This window comes from Macrotis lagotis, chromosome 6, assembly GCF_037893015.1.
Source record: "Macrotis lagotis isolate mMagLag1 chromosome 6, bilby.v1.9.chrom.fasta, whole genome shotgun sequence".
Classification (NCBI taxonomy): Eukaryota; Metazoa; Chordata; class Mammalia; order Peramelemorphia; family Peramelidae; genus Macrotis; species Macrotis lagotis.
Window position 1 is genome coordinate 108114500 of NC_133663.1, and position 18536 is coordinate 108133035.

Sequence of the window (18536 nt, forward strand, 5' to 3'; positions counted from 1 at the left end):
TTGAGAGTGAATCAGAGTCTAATGAGCCAAAGGAGACCTTTGATATGCAGATTGGGAAGTGAGAAGAATTTCTAGTTTTGGTTTTGAAACCATTATCAGAATTTAGAAGGATGAGAGAGAGAGAGAGAGAGAGAGAGAGAGAGAGAGAGAGAGAGAGAGACAGAGAGACAGAGAGACAGAGAGAGGGAGAGAGAGAGAAAGAGAGAGACAGAGAGACAGAGAGACAGAGAGACAGAGAGAGACAGAGACAGGAGACAGAGACAGAGACAGAAGAGAGACAGACACAGACACAGAAAGACAGACAATCAAAGAGAGAATTAGAGACACACAAAGAAAAAAATTAGAGAAAAAAGCAGATACAAAGACACAAAGAGCAGAGATTGAGTCATATTTTGCTTTGTCTGCTCCAAAATGGGACTAAAAGCCAACAAAGATTAAATAAACTCTACATCTAAATGAATTCTTTGTTGTTGAGTTATTTCAGGTGTGTCTGAGTCTTTGTGACCTCATTTGGGGTTTTCTGGGTAGATACTTGAGCTGATTCTACATTTGAAAAAAATTAAAACAAACAGGATTAATTGATTTGCCCAGGGTCACAAAGCTAGAAAGTATCTGAGTCCAATTTGAACTCAGATCTTCCTGACTTCAGAACTGAACACAATCCACTGTACTGAAGCTAAATCTATTAACCTCACTATCCAGATGCAGTTCAGTCATTTGTGTAGTGAGTGTGTTTGTGTGTGTGTGGGGGGGGAGGGGTTGGGGGATAGAACCATATATTTATTTTTATACAACTTCCAAGAATCTATACTATGAGATATATACATAGTAATTTCTAAACCACCAGAATCCAGTAGCCCCACTCAATCTGAAATTAATCCCCTCACCCCAGTTATGATTAGATTGATGCATTTATCTGTTGTGCTTGCATGTAAGTAACTGCTATGTGTCTCTCCCATTAAATGGAGTTAGATATGGAATTTGGTATTTTGTCTGATTCCTTTGTAACTCACCATAGCAACTAAAGCATGTTTGGCACCCAGTGGAAGCTCTGTAGATTTTAAATAACTGCCTGATTCTGAATCTCAGAAAGAAAACTGGGGATATGTCTGTCACTTTGTCTCTGTGAAAAAGAATTAATATAGTAAGTACATAGAAATACTACCATGGTCCTTAGTAAATGTGGTGAGGGCTGTCACTGATTATATATTCCCTGAGGGAACTATAAAGATCTTCACTGAGATAGTTCTCATTTTTAATCACAATTCTTCCAGAACTATAAGAGAAGCTTGGGTCATTGGTCTAGGTAACCTCAGAGAAACCTCAATCCTATTATGATGGGCTTCTAGAAGTATGAAGGATTCTCTTATCAGCTTTGAGAGTTCCTATATTCCATGGAAATATGATAGAAAAATCTCATGTTAAATCATAACAGTAACTGATATTTATATGGAAGTGTAAAGTTTTGCAAAAAAAAAAGTTTTCAACCCATTATTTCATTTGATCCTCCCAATCTCTTTGTGCTTTTGTTATAATTATTATTTTTCTTTCTTTATAAGAAAGGAAACTATGTCTGAAGAAAGATTCAATCAGTTCATGACTCTAATTCTACCAATCTAGCCATTGTTCCACTTAAATTTTTTCCTTTAAAAGAGTTTGGGAAATAGTATTTGCAGGTCCCTTCCAATACCTAGGATACATTATATTCATAATGACCATGAAAAAGAGGTAAGTGTGTCCAACCCATGAGTCTTAGCCCAAATAAGAATTAATTATTATAATATATGTATATATAAATATATGTGGATATTTATACATTTACAATTTGTACATCGGCGCAAATAAAAACACAAATAACTTTAAGGTATGAGATACAGAAAATGACAATTTTCAATGATGTTTACATGGTTTAAAAATTCTATTATGAATAATATTTTTATTCCCCCAAATCAAAAATATTCTGGTCTCTTCCTTCTCTTACATGTATATTTTTTCTTCAGTTTTCCCCTTCTTACCTATTCAATGACATGCTGATTAGGGATTTCCCTTAAAATCAGTTTAGATTAAAAATATAAAATGAGCAGATTTTTTTTTAACAATTGGCACACTGATACATTTTAGTGACAAGAATTAAAATAAATTTCTTGTGTTCCAATTCTACTATGCTAGAATGAAATGAAGTACTGACAATATTTATTTTATAAGTCAAGAGGAGTGGAATGGATTAAATTAGATAATTTCCAGCTGTTACTGCTAAAAGTTGGAAAAGGGCAAGTGGTAAGAGTCTAAGAGAATTGTATGACTATATCAGATAACTAGGTGTTTCACAAATATTGTCTCAATGGTTACTGTTCTTTTTCTTATTAAGGAAAACAAGGGTTGATCAGATGAAGGAATTTTGTGGTTGGGAAAGCCTAGTTTCATAGGAAACAGATTTTCTTCTTTTATTCCCCCCCACACACACAATACAAATAAAATGAATTCCAAATAATAATACTGCCTGAGATTTAGATATTAATCATGCATTTTTGTAGTTCTCTATGGTTAACTTTCCAACTCTCCTTATGAACTTAAACAAGTATAAAAATACGAACACCCCATTAAATTTTTGCATGATCTTTCTGCATTTCTCCTGTTGGTGGTAATGTTTTAATATTTCTTTCACCGGTGATTACATTTCAGTATATCTTATATTCTTGATTATATTTCTAAGAAAGGTTTTTTTATTTAAAGTATCACTGATTACAGAGGCATGTGGGCCAATTGGAGTTTTTTCTCATTTCTAATTAGTTTTCTTCTTTTCATTTCTTCACAATTCCTTACCATTTCTAAAACTTGAAGTGTGTGGACATCTTTTAATCACTAAATGCTTCCACTGAAGTGATAAGTAAGTTGACTGTTTTATGATTGTTAGTTAATCAACAATAATTTATGAAAAATTAATAACTACAATGTTGTAATGACAATCATCTGCGAAACACAGGGTTATTCTGATCAGTTAGATAATGCAAGATGATCCCCAAATACTCATGATTAAAAAACATGCTACTCATCTCAAGAGAGAGAATATACTCTGAGTGCAAATTAAGATGTAATTTCTCACTTTATTTTTCTTATTTTTGTTGGAAGTGTGACAAGCACATTTCACATCATTGTTTCAGTCTCTTGTTCCTCACAATACGTTAACCATTCATTTCAGTCTCTTGTGCAATACTATAAACACATGGTCTCATAAGTGTTAGTACCTTGGTAGATGTTTTCTAAATAAAATTCTCTTTCTGCCTAGTCTGGTCTGGGACTTAATGAACACTTCATATTTGGGAAATGGCAAATAGGTCCTTAAGTTCTTCAAAAATAGCAATTTCATGAATACAAAATGATTTCTTTAAAATGACAGCTAACATGGTATAGAAGACCTTCACTCTCTGAAACCAAGACATTTTAATGCTCTTATAACTGGACTCCTCTCTTTTCCAGTCCTGTCTTACCACAACTGCCAAAATAATCTTCTTAAGTATAAGTTTATCAATCACCTGTTTAAAAGGAAAATTTGTAGCAACTTATTATTTCCTCCAGGATAAAGTACAAATTATTTGGTCTCTCATTCTCAAATTCATTTTATAATCTGGAATCAACTCTAGGTTTGTTTTTATTTTACTTTGAGAACCAATGTCAATTAATGGATAGACAGTTAACCTCAGAATCAGGAAAAACCTGGGTTCAAATCCAGTATTTCACAAATAAGTAACAATGGGCAAATCACGAATCATTTCATTGGTGCAGACAACTTTCTAAGAAAGACTACAAAATACAGAGCAGGTATTTCCTCACCAAAAGATCCCTGGTTCTGGTGCAGTCTCAGGATCTGGTGTAGTATCACAAATACTGATTCTCATTATCCTTTCTGCTTTTTCTATTTCAGTCAAACTAGAATATGAGCTAGTCTCTTATTTCCTTCTGTACTTTCTTACTTTCATGCCCATATGGCACTCCTTTCTCATCTTCACCTGTGGACATTTTTCCTTTCTTCAAAGCTCAGCTCAAGTCTTATGTCTCAAAGAAGCCTTCCCTGGTCTGACCCCCATAACCATGCAGGCACCAGTGAAAAGTGTCTTCCCCTTTTGGTTTTTTATACTCCTTTTTGAATTGTCACTGCCTCTTTCACATTTATGTGTTACTACCCATATTTGTACAATTAAAAAAATAATACATTTTCCCCACCCCCTTTCCTCAGTTTTTTTTTTCATAGCAGCAACCCTGCAGTTTTTCATCTTCTAGACCAATCCAACCATCATAGTTCAGGACACAGAGCAGCTGCTTATTAAATTGTAGTTGAACTGAAATAATACTTAAGAGATAAAACATTCACATACATTTAAAAATTAAAACCACATACAATATTTTCATTTGTTAGGTAGCTTGGATATCTATGTCACACAAAATAATAAAGTTGGAATTTAGCTTTTCTCTCCTACTAAGACTTCCTTTCTTCCCTCCCCTCTCCTTTCTCCTCCTCTCCCATCCTTCCCCTTTCCTTCCCTCTCCTCTCTCTCTTGTCTCTCTCTGTCTCTTGGTCTCTGTCTCTCTCTGTCTCTCTGTCTCTCTGTCTCTCTGTCTCTCTGTCTCTCTCTCTCTCTCTCTCTGACTTTTTTCCCTCTATTGCGACAGGGAACTTCCGGTGAGGAAACTTTCTCTTTCAATACAGGTGGAGGAGTTGCTCTGCAACTTATTGTTGCTTGGGAGTCACTGAGAAGTTAAGTGACTGGCCCATGGTCACAGAGTAAGCTTGTAGCAGAGTCAGCATTTGAGACTATTCTTCTGGACTATGAGACAGGCTCTCTATCTATAATGGACTTTTACTCCTATACTTAAAAATGTAAGACTGGTTATATTATATCTTATTATAAATGCTGACAGCTTTTAACAATTAGGTTTAAAAGGCTAGGCTTGAAGGTTTAGTTACTTTCTCTGATATTAAGCAATATAAGATACTTCTAGATAACCTTATAACTAAATTCTGGTAACAGTTCTGCTAATTCCTACTATAATTCATATCATAATTTGAGGCTCATAAAACCCTTGATACATTTTCATTTCATGAGATACCTATGAAATATTTTCTGTTAATAGGCATACAAATGAAGATTATAATTGAGGACACTGAGTCTGAGAGGTTAAGTGTCCCAGGCTACACAGCTACTAATTGTTTGAGGCAAGATTTGAATTCAGGTCTTCCTGATGTCACACTATTTTTGGGACCACCTAGTTGACATGCTATAGATTTCCTTTCTCACCTGGAGAAACTGAGTCCTACAGAAGTCCAAAAATGTTTTTAATATTTCCATAGTGTAACAACAAAGTAGAATCTAGATTTTAACTCCCACACATTATTGTAACATGGTACCACCCAGAAGCAAGAAAAATATCCTGAAGACATAAGTAAGCCTATCCAGCAAGTTTTGTAAGATAATCCTGCTTTAGCTATTCTAAAAAACAAAAATACCCAAAAAACTAATACTCAAAGAAGCAATCTGTAAACTTCTAGACTTCAAACTAATAAAAAACAAATTTTACATGTCATAGTTATGCAATTCCCATCATGAATACTTCAGTGATTCCATAATTAATCATTGGGTGAATACTCTTTACCAATTCAAATCAGGTACCTTTCATGTCTTCTATTCCCATGTAATTTTTGTCCATTTTCTTCCCTGAATCCTCTATAGAATATATATATATGTTCAGTAAAAGATATTCCTCCAAGCCTTTAAATATTTCTCAGACATTAGTGTTATATCTGGGCATATTTCCCTGTTCTAGTTCTTATAGATAATAACTATCTCTAAGTTCACACACACACACACATACACACACACACACACACACACACACATACATATATATATATATATATGATGTAAATATATCATTAATGAATTCTTTTAAACAATGTCTTTTATTGAAATTATTCTTTTTTTTACAATATGCTGCAATATTTCTTCTTTCCAGGGGGTAAAGAGATAGAGACAACCAGCCAGAGAGAGAGAGAGAGAGAGAGAGAGAGAGAGAGAAATAAAGATAGAAATAGCGAAGGGCAGATACAGAAAAACAGAGACAGCGAGTCAGAGATAGTGATAGAGATGAGAGAGACACACACATAGATATACCTACACACAGAGAGAAAGAGACCCAGAGAAACAGAGTCAGAAAGGCAGAAAGAGACATACAGAGAGAAAAAGAGACAGTGACAGAGAGATAGACAGAGAGACAGACAGACAGAGAGAGAGAAAGATGAGAGAGAGAGACAAAGACAGTGACAGAGAAAGCTATTGAGATAAAGAGACACAGACAGAGAGACAAAGACACGCAGAGAGACAGAGAAACAGAGACTGAAGCAGAGGCAGAGACAGAGAGAAAAGAAAAAAGTAGCAAAACGACAGAGGCAGAGGAAGAGACAGAGTCAGAGAGAAAGTACCAATTTCAGCACCTACTTTTAACATGTTTATAAAATGAAAATCAGCTATGAAATGGATGAAATGTTATACTAGAGAAAGTGTGTACACAAATATAAAGGTTTATCAGCAGGGAGATTTTGAGCTTTCTGAAATAATATCACAGTCTCAAGGATGACAGAGATAAAAGGTGTTGAGGTCCTGCATTTCTACCCTGTCATAATATAAAAGAGAAACCATGTGACAAAAAAAACAGTTGAATGTTGCATTCCAGTTATTGAAGAGGAAAGAGAGTTGTGCCGTAATGCCAACCACCCTGCTTTCTTTAGTTTCTACTGTATACTCATGTTGTTTACATCAAAGGAAGGGAAAAGAAATATTGGAACAATATTACCAACTTCAATGCCTTAGAAAAGTGTCAAAATCAATTACTCTGGAACTTTAGATCAGTCCGCCCTACATTTACCAATCCCAGAGACACCTGATGATATAGATTAAAACTTGTCTGAAGTTTTTTCTTTGGATTATACAGGATATTCCAAAAGAATTAGTGCAGATTTAAGTTATAGTTTTAAATTGCATTAAGACTTTTTGGATAAACCCATTTTTATTTTATTTTTAATCTTTTTTCTAATCTTTAATCCTTATTTTACAGTGGCATAATTTCTTTTAGAAACCATTTGACTTTTCAGGCTTTTGTCTTGTGAAACCAGGATGATTTGTGTGTCTGCAATGAAAATGCATAAAGTTAGTATTTTCTAGAGAAGTTATATGGGATGTTGATTAATGTCAACACATTTAACTTTGTTTTATTTCCTTTTCTCCACAGTTAAGTTGAAGTCCCTTCAAAGAATAATGGGACAATAAAGTGGTTTTATCTTACATTCCCTTCACTAATGTGATTTAAGTTGTAGTGCTCTGATCCCTAGCAATATTACCTTGAATAACTTTAAATAATATGATTTTTTAAAAAGTTTCTCTCTATGTCCCCATAGGGTTTTATTCTACTGACCTTAATTCAAATTAGCTTCATTGCCTTGACCTTTAAGTTTAACTGAAGAAATTTTATATATTGATTATATATAAAATGTACCAATGAGAGAATAATCTCTATGGCCCTTTTAAAGTAATTTGGTTCTTATTATAAATGATCTCAAAGCAAATTACTCAGCTAATTTGATAAACATATTCAAATAATTCAATTAACATATATTAAGGTCCTAGAATCAAAATATTGTTAGAATCAAAATCTGAGGATCAATATGGTCCAAACCCCTATTTTACAAATTAGAAAAATGAGATGAGATTCAGGGAGGTAAATTATTTTTTATAGTTTATAGATCAGTAGGTTTTACTTCAGGAATTCTAATGTGCAATAACATGTTCTACATCAGTGATGTCAAGCTCAAATAGAAAATATGATCATTATATTTTATATTAGGATTCCAGAAAGGTCACTCATTGACTAAATTTTAAAATGTAACTTTATCTATATATTATTTATATATTTAAAATTTTAAAATTTAACTTTTTGAAAATTTTCCTTACTATGCTTTACTCTGATTTGGACTATATTTTGGGATTATTATGATCTACAAGTGGCTTTTGGGTTGAATATTTTACACCTCTGTTCTATGCCACATTGCCTCTCCTTGCAAGGAAAACTTATGGTGGCCATATGGAGATAAAGAAAGACAGCATCAGCATTATCTCAGTTGTCAGATTTGAATCCTTGTTTTTTTGAAGCAAAAAAGAATACCTTTCCTATTTGGTCTATGGAATATTTGAATATTTCATAAGAACCATGATTTTATTAATATGAATGCAATCTCCACTAATGGATATTGCAGTCCATCTCTGTTTGGATAGATAGTTTAAACAAACAAGCAAACCAAAAAAAAAAAAAAACTCAGTGACCAAAACCTTGTTATGAACTTCTCCACATAATTATTCTGAAATTTTTCAGGTAATAGTTTATAATTAAGTCCATAACTAAGACCTCTCCAGTTTAATGGTAACTGCAAAAATTTGTATTCTAACAATGACACAATCTTTAAGGACCACTTCCATATCATAATGAGCTATAGGAGTATGATCTTAAGTACCAATGAATTCTTATTACAGAATAACTCTAACTTGTATGAGAACACAGAAGCCATACAGTAGAGCCCACACTTTAACAAAAGCCCCCTTTCTAACATCTATACCAAATGGTAATTTAGATTTTTCTTGTTGAACTCCAGTGCAGATCTCCAGAAGCAACCTGTCACATTTCTGGGTGACTCTAATTTGGCCTCAGAAAATTAGCAGCTGTGTGACCTTATCTGCATCAGTTTCTGTAAAGTGACCTGGAGAAGAAATTGGCAACCATACTTTGCCAAGAAAACCCTGAATGCAATCACAACCTAGACACATATGACAGACACTGAACAACAAAATATTCTTTGGAATTAAATTTTAAATTAAGACTTTCCTTGCCAAAAGCCTAAGTTTTTTTCTTTACAATTTTTAGACATTGCTTGTCATTATCTACTTTGGGGATTAGAAGAACAAGACAAATCTTTAATTGTATTTTTTTACTTTTTGTTTCATTCCTTGAAACATGCCTATGATCATTCTACTGTACTTCTGCAGATTAATATCCCTAATTCTTTCAACTGAATCTCACATTGCATGATCTTTAGGTCTTTTTGAGATCATATTTCTCCTTGTTTGGATATACTATCATCCAGTCTAACAATGTCTTTCTTAAAATATGTCATCTGGTTTGAAAAAAATATCTCTCCTAGACAAATTTCAATCTATGATGTTATAATAAAATGCTTCATGCATGGTCTTACAAGACTAGAATATAGTTGGAATATTCAAGAAATAGCCTGAAATAGTCAAAAGGATTCTTTTTTTTTGAAGTCAGGAAATCCTGGCTTCAAAACTTGACATAATTGTATTATGCTTCCTGATGCCCTACATACCTGTAAAATTGAGAGTTTGAGCTTGGTTTCCTCTAACTTCCCTTACATTTATAATTCTTTGATCCTTGCACTACCATTTCCTTCATCTTTGACATTATACATTTTAATATAAGCTAAATTTTTCTTTAGCTGGTTTGGTTGCCATATTGTAATGTTGACTCATGCTGAGCTGAATTTCCACTTAAACCCCCACATCTTTTTCAGAAATTTGATATCTCACTAATTTTTTCCGTGTGAAACAAATTTTTGAATATAATACTTTAATTTATGCCCATTTAATTTCATCTTCTTATATTTAATTCACTTCTCTAGTCTGTAAAGATCTTTTTACTGAGTTTGACTTTGCTAGTCAGTGAATTTGCAATCACTTCCATTGTTTTGTTAATTACAAATTTCATAAACCTACAATATATGATTTTATAAAAACAACTTCAAATTTTAAGTAGTGCTGGATCAAACACTTAATAATCAGGCAACCTACTAAAGAACATCTTTTAAGTTACTACCAAATCATTAATGACTAGTCTTTTGGATAACTATTCAGGCAGACTATGATCACCTTGATTTTTAGGTTTTTTTTTTAATTTTTGCAAGGCAGTGGAATTAAGTGACTTGCCCAAAGTCACACAGATAGATAATTAAGTGTATGAGCTCAGATTTAAACTCAAGTCCTCCTGACTCCAAAACCAGTGCTCTATCCACTGTGCCACATAGCTGCCCCTGTCACCTTGATTTTTGACATAACAATATCATTATTTCTCCTTACACCTTGTCCTCAAGAATAGCATGAATTGTACTGTTAAAACTTTTATTGAAATCTATGGAAATTGTTTATAATTATCTACCAGTATAAGAACTATATTCTAAAAAATATGCAGGTTATTCTGGTATATCCTATTGTCAGTGAAATTGTTCTTCTTTCATGTGATCACCAATTTCTTGTATTGATATTTTAAGAAACTCTTGTTTTGATCAGAAAATCTGGAATTCGTATACAATAGTCAACTTATGTTCTTCCAAGTTCAAAGATCATTCTTCTTGATAAAGATAACAGAAGTATAAAAAGAATGCAATCAATATTACTTTCTCCAATCTATTTACCATCATTCTTTCTTTCCCAAGCAACTGACTTTCTCTTCCTGATTAGAATTTTAGAATTAGAAGATATCTTAATAATCTTTCAGGCCAATCTCTTTATATGACTGATAAGTAGACTGAAACTCCGGGATTTTTTTGGTAATATTAGACTTCTAAAATTGAAAAGAGCCTTAGAGAGTTCTAAAGAGCTTACACGACTTGCTCAAAGTTCATGGAAGTAGTGACATAGCTTCACTGTGTATACAGGTATTCTGATGACAAATACAATACTTTTATGTCCCATGATGTCCCTTCCTTTCCTTGAGAAGACTAAACAGGAATTCTTTTATTGCAAATGTCATTATGAAGAGAAAGAATATCAAAAATGACATGGCCTAAAGTTATAGTCTTAATCCAGAAAATGTAAAATCCATAAAATGTAAGTACCGATTTTGATTAATATCAGAAATACAAAGGTTTGATATTCAATTAATTAACAGATATTTGATAAAAATTAATAATATAATAAGATGTATATTGGCAGGGAAATAAAATTTTGAGACTGTCTTACTTTGTAAAGTGAGTTTATTTAAAAAAAAACCAATATCTGGAAGCACTTGCTTCTTTTAGCCTAGTAATTTCTAAATTAGAAGACTCAAACAAGTTATCTACAGGCCCCATGTAGCCCACAATACTCTGAAGTGTGACTCCAACCAGATTCAATGTTTACATAGTAATGTAATTGGGAAGACAGAGCCAATATAATAGGATATAGGCAGCAAGCCAGTTAAACTATCTGAATATTCCCCTCCAAACAATTTAAAAATAACACCTAAAATCTAATTCTGAAGTGGTTGAGCCAACAAAAGGTCAGCATTTGACATTTTTTTTCTTGCCTAAGACAACTGAGGAGATTGGCAGTAGAAGTCTGTATACACACTGCAGGGACATCAGTAGGTATCTTAGAGGCAACCTAGACAGCAGTAGCCACCACTTTCAGAGATTTCAGTTTAGAGATGGTAAGGGCTGAGAAAATTGTGCAAGAGGAGATTGTAGAGGACATTTTGCTGGCACTGGATGCAGCTATCTTTGATTGCAATCCTATTATCCACATACGTTTCTGGATTATATTTCAAGGGAAAAATAAGTGGTTTTGGTCAGTAGCAAAGAAGAAGGGACCCTGGTTCCAGTTCTAGGATTAAGAGGTTAGGGTTAGATCCTTGTCACAGAGGCATAATAAAAAGTAGAATTAACACTAAGGTCTATAGAAGAACATGGACCCTCCCTAGCTAAAGACCAGGGTACAGACATGGAAAGCAGTGGCCACACCTCCACACATATCATACTATTTTCCAAGCACCAAAACTGTGCAGATACCCAAAACTAGTTCTGAAAACAGAAGCTCAAAAAAGCCTGAAACTCAGGGCAGTGAATGTCAACCTCCAGTTGAGCAGAAACCAATTTTAACATAAAGTTAAAAATCAACAGATTACCTGGAAAAATGATTAAACAACAACTTGACTATAAAAGGCTACAAACAGTAGCAAAAAGGAATCAAAAACAAACTCAAAAGGAGTCAATAATATGAAGGCAGCTATAGGCAATATCTTGAAGAAAAATGCTAATAACATTAAAAGCAACAAGAATGCCTGAAAAAATTAAAGAAACAAAAGTTATAAAGGAAAATTTGAGAAAAGTAATGAGGGATATAGGAAAATTATGAAAAGAAAATGAACAGTTTGGTAAAAAAGGGACACGAAAATTTTGAAGAAAACTTACAAAATACATTTGACATTTGCAAGGCAGTGATGTTAAGTGGCTTTCCCAAGGCCACACAGCTAGGTAATTATTAAGTGTCTGAGGCTGAATTTGAACTCAGGTTCTCCTGACTCCAGCTTTGATGCCATCCACTGCACCACCTAGCTGCCCCCATTTGATGTATTCTTAAAAGAGGTATAAAATTCACTGAAGTAAGAAAAAGCTGATTAAAAAGCAGAATTAACTAAAAGAAAAGAGAGGTATAAAAGCTTATTTTTAATAAAACTATTCCCTAGAAATTAACTCTATGAGACATAATAAAACAAAGTCAAAAGAATGAAAAAACAATTTGTAAAATCAATCATGTGAAATATGAAATGTGAAAATGTGAACTATGATTTACCTGATTGCACATGTATAATTGGTATCAAATAGCTTGCATTCACAGTAGATTGAGGAGGGGCTGGAGAGAGATGTAATTTGGTACTCAAAATCAATTCAAATATTAATAATTTATGATAATTATGATTATCATAATTAATAAAAGTAATATATGATAAATAAAATTATGATTGAGTAATTTACATCAAGTAATAAATAATAAATAAATTACATAAATAATAAAAATAATGGTAAATAAAAACAATAAAATGTAACTGGGAACATTTAATAAAATAATTAAAAATACAATAAGATATTGATAATATTACCATTTAAACCTGTCAGTACACATTCCATAGGAATGCTTATCTATGTTTTAGTGTCCTTTATTTCTTTTTGAATTTGTATTGTCCTAATATAATTGCTTTGCTCATTCTTATTGGTAAATTGTATAGTCATTAAATAATCTGGGCATGTATATGTCCACTGACAATTCAGCTGTAGGAAAAAAGATTCTTTATATTCTCTTTCAAATGACCAGAAACCACAAATATTTTCCTATGACACACCCACAATTGAAAGCTTATGTTAAGTCAGTACTATTTTATTATTATGAGGTCAGATTTGGGGGTCAAAGTAGTCTTGACTTAGAATTAGAAATATGTTGAAATTGTTCTTTAAATACTTGACATTTATCAATTTTTATATTGTCAATTGCACTATTTATTAGAATATAATTATTGGTCATTACCCACATGTCTCTATTAGTCTCTCTTCAAATAAAACCTCCTAGAATCAAGTAAAATCAAAATAGAGACATTCTCAGTGAAAGTAGAAAACAATGACTCAAATCTTTTTGCTAATAGGAAGAAATGATATAGGTTTGTTTGTTTCTCAACAACTGTTTATAGTACACCTACTGTTTTTAAGTACTGTCATGAGACTGTAGTCTCAATGTACTTACAGTCTATTTAGGAAGATAAGAAACACACATAAATTTAAATAACAGCTCAATATATACCAACTATGTCCCAAAGGAGGCAAAGATTTGCCTCCCTCTTTTATTTGCATTTTAGAGATTATAGGTGGAGAACTTTTAATATCCCATTAGATTCATTTGAAGCATTTTTTTCTTTTTTTGCAAAAGAGATGTCTTCATAGAGGAGAGGATGGAAATTAATTTGCAAATCAAGAAAGTGTAAAAATAAATTGTGGGGCAAGTCATTTAACCTCTCTAGGTCTTAGTTTGTTCATTTCTAAAAGTGAAAAGTATCATGAACTCAGAGATTGTGTATAGTTCTAAATTTAATATTCTCTTATTGAATAAAATGAACAGAAACATCAGAATGCTTTCTAAAATGATTATAAGGTTGAATACCAAATAATTGGGGGTGGAGTCAACATGGCAGAGAGAAGTCAGCAAGTTCCCTTACTTCTTTCCAGTTTCTCTCAGAAATAATGTTGAATCATTCCTCTAAACAGATTCTGGAGTGACAGAACCCACAAAAAGACAGACTGAAACTGTTTTCCAGATTTTGGAGGGACTTCAGGAAAGATCTGTCTCACATGGGTGAGGGTGCCGTGTAGCTAAACACAGGCAGAGGGATGGAAAGCTAGAGGGAGTCTCTTAGCTGCAGTGTAGATCAATATCAAGGGTCCCTGAGACCCAGCCTGGTGGTACAGGAATACAATAGACCAGAATCAAAGAAGGTTGGGGCAAAGGGCAAGACTGGATTGGTCCAACCCATGGATCAATGGAACAAGCAGATAGTACCTGAGGGCCCAGCATGGTAAGTCAATGATGATACCCCCTAACTGCCCCCTCCAGCACAAGAAGCTTGGGACTGTACTACCTGTACCCCAGGAGCACAGCTCAAGTTAAAAAAATGAGCAAATCCCCCAAATGAAGAATGGATGGCTCTAGCCAAAATTTAGAGGGCCAGAACACATAGAAAGACTGAGTGATACATTTTCCCAGTCTAAGACAACTTAGAATTTCTGCAGGAAAGGTGTATTTCACCAGGACTGGGGGTTGGAAAAAAAGCAGAGGTGCAGCCCAGCCCAGCCTAGCCCAGCCAGAACAGCCCAGAGATCACCAACAACAGCTTGAAGGGGTGGAGAGAGAACTCTGCTGCACCAGAATGAATGTGGAATGAGGATCACAATTGCAGAATCTGCATTGAGAATTGGGAGAAAGCAGCCTGCACCTCCAGAGATGGTAAGGAAAGTCTGCCAAGATTTCTCTGCTCTCCCTGGGGTAGGACTTTGCTGTCTGCCTACACTCACATATGGCAGTTTGGGCATCCATACTAAATAACCAAGCTGGATCTCTCCTGATAGCCCCAGGGAAGAAGGAAGTGCTGTGGTCATCTACATATCAAAGTACAGACTAGAGAGCATAAGACCTTGGAGGAATAAAGGTTTTCCCCACAAAAAACAACCCCAAAACCCTGGAATTACTGTAAATTAGTCTTGGGCTGCAGAAATGAGTAAACAATGGAAAAAGAAGAATCTGACCACAGAGAATTACTTTAGTCTCATGGAAGATCAAAACACATACTCAGATGACAACAAAATCGAAGCTTCTTTATCCAAAACCTCCACGAGAAATAGAAAATGGGCTCAGACTATGGATGAGCTCAAAAAAGACCTTGGAAGGCAATTAAGGGAGGTGGAGGAATAATTGGGAGAAGAAATGAGAGTGATGCAGAAAAATCATGAAAACCAAATCAAAAGCTTGGTGAAAGATATGCAAAAAAAATACTGAAGAAAATAATATGTTAAAAACCAGTTTATTCCTAATGGAAAAAGCAAAACAAAAGGCAAATGAGGAGAAGAATGCCTTAAAAAACAGAATTGGACAGCTGGACAAAGAGCTGAAAAAGCTCTCTGAAGAAAATAACTCCTTCAAATGTAAAATGGAACTAAAGGAAGCTGATGACTTTACAGAAAAAAGCAGGAAGAAGTAAAACTCTGTGAAAAAAGCCAAAATTAGAAGAAAATGTGAAATATCTCATTGGAAAAAAAAACTGACTTCGAAAATAGATCCAGAAGAAATCATTTAAAATTTATTGGGCTATCTGAAAGCCATGACCAGGAGAAGAGCCTAGACTTCATTTTTCAAGAAATAATACAGCAAAATTTCCATGAGATCCTAGAAGCTGAGGGTAAAAGAGAAACTGAGAGATTTCACTGGTCACCCCCTGAAAGAGGTCCCCAAAAGAAAAATTTCCAGGAATATTATAGCCAAATTCCAAAACTCCCAAATCAAAGAGAAAATTCTAAAAGCTGCCAGAAACAAACAATTCAAACTACTGAGGCTCCATAGTCAGGATTACACAGAATCTAGCAGCATCTACATTAAGGGCCCATAGGGATTGGAATATGATATTCTGGAAGGCAAAAGATCTTGGTTTACAACTAAGAATCAACTACCCAGCAAAACTGAATGTCCTCTTTCAAGGGACTTGAAATGAAACAGGGGACTTTCAAACTTTCCTATTGAGATGACCAGAGCTGAAGAGGAAGTTTGATCTCCAAGTACAGGAGCCTGGTGAACCATAGAGGGGTGAAAGAGAAGGACTAACTATGCGGGACTTGATGATGTTGAACTTTTTATATTCCTGCATGGGAAGAAGATCTTGATAACTCATGAACTTTCTCCTTTTTAAGAGCTGTTAGAAGGAGCATATATACACTGGAAATAGGAAGGAGTGGAATATAATGGTATGATGTGGTAAAATGATGGAGTCAATGGGTGATGGGGGAAAGTACTGGGAAGAAGGAAAAGGAGATGAAGAAGAAGAAGCTGAGAGATTTCACATAAGTCAAGAAAAAGCTTTTTTCAATGGAGCAGAGCTGGGGAAAGCAAGGGAAGAATGAGTGAACCTTCATTCTCATTAGAAATAGCTTAGGGAGGAAATGACATACACACTTAATAGGGTGAGGAAATCTATCTTGCCCTGGAGAAGGATGGGAGGAAAGGGATAGGATGAGGGGGAATGGGGGAGAGGAAAGGGGGAATAGGTGATAGAAGAGAGGGAAGATTGAGGGAGAGGGTATTTAGATTCAACACACTTTTGGACAGGGCCAGGATGAAAGGAGAAAGAGAATAGAATAAATGAGAGTGGAGAGAAATAGAGTGGAGGTATATCTAGTAATAGCAACTGAGGGAAATATATTGAAGCAACTTCTCTGGTAGACTTAAGATAAAGAAAGCAACTCACCCCAGAGACAGAGTCATTGAAATCTAAAAACATACTGAAGTACAATTTTTTTTTTCCTCTCTCTCTATTCTTGAGGTTTCTCATCTTCTTGGGGGTGGAGGGCATTTATGTTTGCTCTTATAACATTCATTTTACATCAATGTATGGCATGGAAACAATGTAGAGACTGTCAGACAGCCTTCTGTGGGGGTGGGAAGGAGTAGCGGGGAGAAATTGTAGAATTCAGAGCCTTGCAAAAAATGATGGGTACATATTACTATTGTATGTAATTGGAAAACAAATAAAATGTTGAAGTTTAAAAAAGAACCAATTGTAAATAAGGAATCACAGTCAGTATTATAAAGGACTTTGAAGCTTCAAAATTAAAGATCAAAGTACATGGAATATGATATTCAGGAAGGCAAGGAGCTTGTATTAAAACCAAGAATCATTTACTCTACATAACTGAGCATAATTTTTCAGGGTAAATTATGAAAATTCATCAAAATAGGGGACTTTCAAATTTTCCTGATAAAAATCAGTACTGAAGAGAAAATTCAATCTTCAAATACAATAGTGAAGAGATACATATAAAGGTAAATAACAAAAAAACAACAGCAACAACAAAAACCATGATATTCAATAAGAATAAATTGTTTACTTTCCTACATAGGGAGATGGTATTTATAACTCCTGAGAAGTGTGTTTCAATTAGAAAAAGTATAATTAGAAAGATGATATGGGTATAAATTGATCTTGATGCGATGAAATTTTTTAAAAAAAGTCAGGATATAAAAAGGATTGTACTTGGAGAAGAAGAAGAGAGGGCAATTGGAGATATATCACATAAAGAGTCATAAAAGACCTATTATAGTAGAAGGAATGCAGAGATAGGCTGAGCACTGATTGAGTCTTATTCTCATTAGATTCGGCTCAAAGAGGTAATAAAATACACTCCCAATTGGGTTTAGAAGCATCTTAAACTACAAAGGAGTAGGAGGGGAGAGTGAATAGAAAAGGAAATGAGGAGTTGTTGGAAGAGAGGGCAGAAGAAAGACAGAAAAGGAGAAAGAAAAAAGGAAGACAGCCAGAAGAAAATTGGCAATTGGAAAGAAATAAATAGAAATTGGATTACATACCAGTTCTTTTTATGGACAATGGTTATTACAGGACTTCTAAAAAGTTTGGAATCATTGTAGCTTGACATGCTTTGAGAAGATCTTGTAGAACAAGAGGAATTTTATGGAGAGGGAATTGGGTAAATAGGGTCTATAAACAAAGTGAGGATGGCTGAAGGCATTAGTTGTGATAGAACAATTTGAGTCAAATGTGAGAAGTAAGGAAGCAAAAAATATATCCAGGAGAGTCAAGGATATTCAAACTGAATCTTTGGCTAGTTTCAAATGGAGGATCCAGAACAAGAGAGGACTGCTATAATCTTTATTTTCAGGAAGTTTAAGTTAGGGCTCCTTGAATCAGATATTTAATATGCCACTTAATGTCAAAATTCCCTTTCCTGAGCTGCAAAATGATAGGATGGATTAAATGGCCTTAAAGCTCCCTTTTACATTGAAATATATGATTTATAATGTTATATATTATATATATATATATAAATGTCCGATCATCTAACACATATTATGTACACACCTATGTGTCTGATGTTAAATAGCATTCATGATCTCATTTAG